The following is a 6,754-nucleotide window of genomic DNA, read 5'->3' as shown; positions in this document are numbered from 1 at the left end:
TAAATTGTAAATTTATAAAACTGTAAATTTAAAATAATTTCTAGAACTTGACAAGTTGTTCTGATCATGAAGTAAAATACTAGATTGTTCAGTTCCAGATACCTGTGACTGAATGTTTTGTGTTTTTGTAGATAAACTGTTATCTGGCAGTTACAATGCATGTGTGAATGATGAACTGAGGCATAATAGGCTACTGTTGAAATTGAACTTGTTTTCCTTAAGAAATTTCAGATTCATAATATTTTGTAAAAAGATAGTTCATTAAATGTGAACACTTTCAGAATGTACTTTTTTTTTTTAAACTAAAACAAAGGGGAAAAGTTGGAGTTGTGGTTAATTATAGGTTATTATGCTGTGATTTTACTGGTGGGACCCACTGGAGATCGGATTGGGTTTATGTGGTCCCTGGACTAAAATGAGTTTGACACCCCTGATCTTTACTGTGAAAAACAACAAAATGGAATCAGATAAAATAACACAGCCCTGCATATTCATGTTTTCACAGTTTTTATTTTTATATATATATATATATATATATATATATATATATATATATATATATACAAGGTACCAAATACCTTCATAACAAACAGCATTCACACCAGTCTCACCGTGTATTTTGTGCCAGCTATGTTCACATATTGAAGGAACTTGGGATCATGTTACCATGGTGGTATTAATCTTTAGCTCTGCTGTGGCTAATGTATAAGCGTTCTCACACAGCTATTAGCAGGCTGTGGACTGCAACGTTCACTTATAAAGAGTCATGAATTCTGTGATTTACTTTTGCACCAGTGATTCAGCCAGACAACTTTCATGTCCATCAGAGCTCCTGCAATCTGGCACTTAACACTGAATTATCAGATTTAATTGTCGGCTAGACTCTGCTAGCATTTTGTGGAAGTTTAAGACACTCCTTAAGATAGCTCTACATCAGTATCCATCGTGATCAGCAATCCTACCTGGCTGATCAATACACAGATCTCTAAAAGCTGATTTGAAGTCGGGGGGGGACTGATGGTATCGAACCTCAGGCTACATCATCTCATCACAGAGAAGGGCATTCAACAGTCATTGTTTCACACTGTAATGGAGATGTGTTATCTTACGGTGATAAAGTCTACTTGTCGGTGATGTCTACTTCCTCATTCCTCCAGTATACTTTATCCCGATGACTTTGTGACCCAATAAACTTCAGAAATGTGCACTTTAGTGAGAGACTGTTTGAAATGCATACAGCTAACCAAAGATGCTTTAAGACAAGCACAGAATGTATGATTTTCAATGTAAAAGACTCTTAGTGAAGCACTGCTTCATCAAAACATTCCCGTCACCACTGTCAACCATGTTGTGGGTCATTTGTATGCTGCACAAACAGTAGCGTTGACTCTACAAGAGCTGTGGAGGTGGCCTCTGGTATCCGGTACCAGGAAGTCTGCCTCAGATCCTTACTACATCATCGCCTCCTGCCCCTCATCCAACAAACCACTGCTCATCTTCACCCCCACAACAAGAGGAGTGGCCTCCACTCCCAACAGGAGGATATTTTCAACCTCAACCAGCAGAAACCCCCGCTAACTGTCCGCCCTCCCCAGCCAGTCTCTCTCCCTCCCCCACTCATCTGGATTTCACAGATGAGATGAAAAGGCGTGTCAATGCTGGAACAAAACTGACACCGCGCTGAAATCCCATATGCTTACCAACTAGTCTTGTCTGAAAGTTCAGTCTCTCATGTCTGATATGTGCCAGGTCCAGGCTTCAAAGCTAATATTAATGTTTTCAACCAGAAAAAGCCGACGCCTTATGGAAATCAGGTAGCCAGTATCTCTGTCCTAATAGGCAACAGAAAAAGAAAGGTGGCTATGTCAAGACACAGAAAGAAAAAGCTTTTAAATATAGACCATATTGTGAGCCACAAACAACTCCCACTCACATGGCAGGCAAAGCTCCTCAAACATTAAAGATGGCTCTATTAAATATTAGATCTTTAGCAGGGAAGACATATTTAATCAATGATTTTATTATTGAGCACAATCTTGATTTTATGTTTTTAACTGAAACTCGGTTAGACCAAAATAACGGTGCAGCTGTTCTCATCGAGTCGACCCCTCCCAACTTTAGTTTTATCAGTGAGGCCAGGGTGCAAAAGAGAGGGGGCGGTGTTGCAATTTTATTCAATGAATCATTTCAATATCAGCAATTATCCTCTGAACATTTCTCCTCGTTTGAGTACGTAGCTCTTCAGCTGAAGTCCTCATCTCAAGTTGTGCTACTTAATATTTACAGGCCTCCTAAATGCTGTGCAAACTTTTTTGATGATTTTAGTGAACTGCTGTCTATGATCTGCATTGATTTTGACTGTGTAATTATTGCTGGCGACTTTAACATCCATGTTGACAATCCCCAGGACAAAGGGACTAAAGACCTGTGCAACACTCTTGACAACTTTGGGCTGGTCCAGCATGTAACAGAGGCCACACATGACAAAGGGCATACGTTAGACCTACTTATCTCCAAGGGTCTGAGTATTTCCAACGTCACAGTGTCTGATGTTGGCCTTTCTGATCATTCCTGTGTTTTCTTTGAGAGCACCGTCTCAGTGCAATCGACAGTTTTTACAGAGGTAACCAAAAAACGGTGTATTACTGAAAGCACCTCTGAGATATTTAACCAGGCTTTCTCTTCAACACCAGCTTTGTCTTGGGGTTCAGTCGATGAGCTGATAGCTAGCTTTAATGCTAAAATTGTAAACATTATGGATGCCATTGCTCCAACTAAGGTGAAAGTGATCTCTGGTAAGAAAAAATCTCCATGGAGAAATGCCACACTGGTCAGAAATAACAAAAGAGAGTGTTGGAAAGCTGAACGCAGATGGCGAAAATCAAAGCTTCAGGTTCATTATAACATTTATAAAGAGAAACTGTACACTTACAATTTACAACTGAGGAATGCAAGACAATCTTATTTCTCAGCTATAATCACCAAAAACAGTCACAATACACAATTATTTGCTACTGTGGACACGCTAACAAACACTCGTGTTTCAGTAGCCCCTGAGTTACATTCTACCAGGGCCTGCAACGACTTTGCATCATTCTTTATAGAGAAAATCCAAAACATTAGACAAGCAGTTAGTGCCTCCACAGCAGGTTCAGGACATGTAAAACCAATTTAAACACCATGACACAATTTAATCCTATCAATCACAAAAACCTGGAGGACATTATACATCAACTAAACTCCTCCTCCTGCTGTCTGGATATTCTGCCTACAAGGTTTCACAAAAAAGTTTCCCAGGTACTGCTGACAGATCATTTATGGATTGTGAACTTGTCTCTTATGTCAGGCATCTTTCCTCAGGCTTTAAAAACTGCTGTAATTAAGCCACTTCTAAAAAAGAGCAACCTCGACAAGTCACAAATGAACAGCTACAGACCAATCTCTAATCTCCCATTTTTAAGTAAGATCATTGAAAAAGCAGTTTTTCAACAGCTAAACAATTACCTAACAAAAAGTAACAGTTTCAATGTTTTTCAGTCAGGCTTTCAGCAGCACCACAGCACTGAGACAGCTCTTATTAAGGTGATTAATGACATCCGTTTTAATACAGACAGCGGCAGGATATCAGTCTTAGTGCTGCTGGATCTAAGTGCTGCGTTTGACACAGTCGACCACAATATATTACTCAACCAACTGGAGAACTGGGTGGGACTGTCCAGCACAGTACTCAACTGGTTCAAATCTTACCTAAAGGACAGGAATACTTTGTGTCTATAGGTAATTTTACGTCTGAGCAGACAGTAATTACATGTGGAGTTCCGCAAGGTTCCATCCTGGGGCCTCTTCTGTTTAACATCTACATGCTCCCACTGGCTCAGACTATTGAAAACAATAACTTAAGTTACCACAACTATGCAAATGATACGCAGATCTACATTACAATGTCCCCAGGAGACCATGGCCCTATACAGGTGCTGGGAAAGTGTATTGAACAGATAAATGAGTGGCTGTGTCAGACCTTTCTTCAGTTAAATAAAGACAAAACTGAGGTTATGGTTTTTGGAGCCAAGGAGAGACGATTAAAAGTGGGCTTAGAGCTTCAGTCTCTACAGCTAAAAACCACAGACCAGGCCAGAAGTCTGGGTGTGGTGATGGACTCAGAACTCAGTTTTGAAAAACACATCAAAGCAATTACAAAGTCGGCTTACTATCATTTAAAAAATATCTCAAGAATTAAAGGACTGATGTCTCAGCAGGACCTGGAAAAGCTCGTCCATGCGTTCATCTTCAGTCGGCTTGATTACTGTAACAGTATCTTTACAGGTTTACCTAAAAAAACACTCAGACAACTGCAGCTGATCCAAAACTCTGCTGCTTGAGTTCTCACTAAGACCAAGAAAATAGATCACATCACTCCAGTTCTAAAGTCTTTACACTGGCTTCCTGTCACTCAGAGGGTAGATTTTAAAGTCCTGCTGCTGGTCTATAAAGCTTTAAATGGTGTAGGACCAAAATACATCAGAGACCTCCTGACTCAGTATATACCAACCAGACCACTCAGGTCATCTGGATCGGGTCTTCCATTAGTTCACAGAGTGAAAACCAAACATGGAGAAGCTGTATTCAGCTTCTATGCTCCACATATCTGGAACAAACTCCCAGAAAACTGTAGATCAGCTGAAAATCTCAGCACATTTAAGTCCATTCTGAAGACTTACCTGTTCTCAGCTGCTTTTGACTAACATTCTTTTAACAGTTACTTTAAATCTTATTTTGTGAGAAACTCCACAGTGTGACTTTTAAAATGTCCTTGTTTCCTAACTTCTGTTTTTGATCCTTTTACTCTTCTGCATCCTTAAATTTTAATGACCCTTTTAATGATTTTATAAATGTGTCTTCTTTCTTTTTATAATTGTGTTTTCATCTGTTTTAATGTCTTTGTGAAGCACTTTGAATTGCCTTGTTGTTGAAATGTGCTATATAAATAAACTTAAAGTTAAAGTTACTGAAATTAACACCTGTTGCAACACTTTCTCCAAGACCCTGGTGCTGAGTCATGGATCACTGCCTGTAGGTTCTCACTACTGCGTCCTACAAGCCTTGGTGTTTTAGAAATGCTATGACTCAGGCGTCCGACCAAAACAATTTGTCGAGGTTGCTCGGGACACTTTGCCATTTCTGCTTCAAACAGGAAGTACGAGAACCAACAGTTCACTTAATGTCTAATGTATACCATCCTTGTTGCTGTTACAAGATGAAGAATGTTATTTGCTTTTACTGTCAGTGGCCTTTTTTTACTCAGTTGTGTAATCTATTGTAACAATAAACAACAATAACAATATTGTAACAATATAATATATCCTTTCGGTTTGTGTACTAGTGCTTCAAGTGACAAATTCATTAAGACACGTCCACAAAGACAAAATAGTACTATAGTGGTCCAAAGAAATAACAAAAAATTAAAGAAATGGCAGCAATTTGTCCAAGTTGTAAAACCGGACCAGTCATTTTCTATCCCAGTATGAGTCTGCTTACTGTCTGCATCTTTACTTCCTTGTAGAGGGTTCAGGTCTCACAGTGACTCCACAAGCAAATCGTAAGTCTATGGAAATGTTTTATGCAAGTTTCCATGTCAGCTGTATTAGCTGCTTTGCATTTGAAATGGACAATAGAGAACAAGACTTAAGATATTCTGCTTAGGAAAAGCTACAAATTAAGCCAAACACTTTACAATCAAATAAAGGTATGGAATTATCAGTAACTGTTTAAGTGTTACAAAACACATATCTGCAAATTTCTTGGTGTTCTGAATGTAAAATAGCACATAGTTGCCTTAAAAAAAACATCAAATTTGCTAAAATATATAAACTTTTCTTTTGTGCAAAACAACTAAACCACTTTTGTACATGTTTACTAAAGGGCTGCGCTGAGGTTTTGGTCAGATAAAATGAAATAAAAACAGCTCTATTCAGCTGTTCATACAATATGTATTTTAAGCCCTTTTATCTTCTGTTTATAAGAAAAAAAGCCTGAAATATTTCTCAAACCTTGTTATTCCTTACGTTCCCTGATCACTATTTCCTTTAAGAGCAACATTGAACAAGGAATTGTTAGGAAAAGTGAAGATTTTCTTCTCAAGACAGTTTTCTAGGTTCCCCATGTAAAATATTTGAGGAGGCACAACACCTCAGACTAATATTTACTCACATATATAGCTAAACCAGAAATGTTTTCAGGTCCAAAAGTATCTTGTCTTGGACCAATTTCCTAAGTTCAGAATTTAATAACTTGTTTCTTTGCACTCTTTCTGTCTCTTTTAGCACATTTAACACAAACCAAATGAGTTGTGACTGGATTTTATTATTTCTGCCATCTCTGTAAGTACTCAACTAAACTCCACATTTGCGGCAAGTTTGGTAAATATGCTTCTAAGAAAGGTTTGTGCAATTAGACACATCTATAAAGTTTTTTTAAAAAATATGCAAAAAATTAAAAATAAGCCTTTTGCCAGTTTTTGCATTTTTGTTTCATCCTTCTACTTGTAATATTTCTCAAAGTAGAACTAACTTAACTTAAGACTCATTACTGTTTAACAATACTTAAAAATATTGGAGCACAGTGTTTACACATACAAAACAGCCATTTTACCAACCTAATGATAAACTTAATTAAGAGAAAGAGAGACTGCAATAGCTTATGGGAGAAGGCATTATTGGTGAGCCTTATTATTACAACCGTCTCATCTCAGACTGTC

The sequence above is a fragment of the Amphiprion ocellaris genome, chromosome 1 (assembly GCF_022539595.1).
Source record: "Amphiprion ocellaris isolate individual 3 ecotype Okinawa chromosome 1, ASM2253959v1, whole genome shotgun sequence".
Lineage (NCBI taxonomy): Eukaryota > Metazoa > Chordata > Actinopteri > Pomacentridae > Amphiprion > Amphiprion ocellaris.
This window is presented reverse-complemented; position numbering follows the sequence as displayed.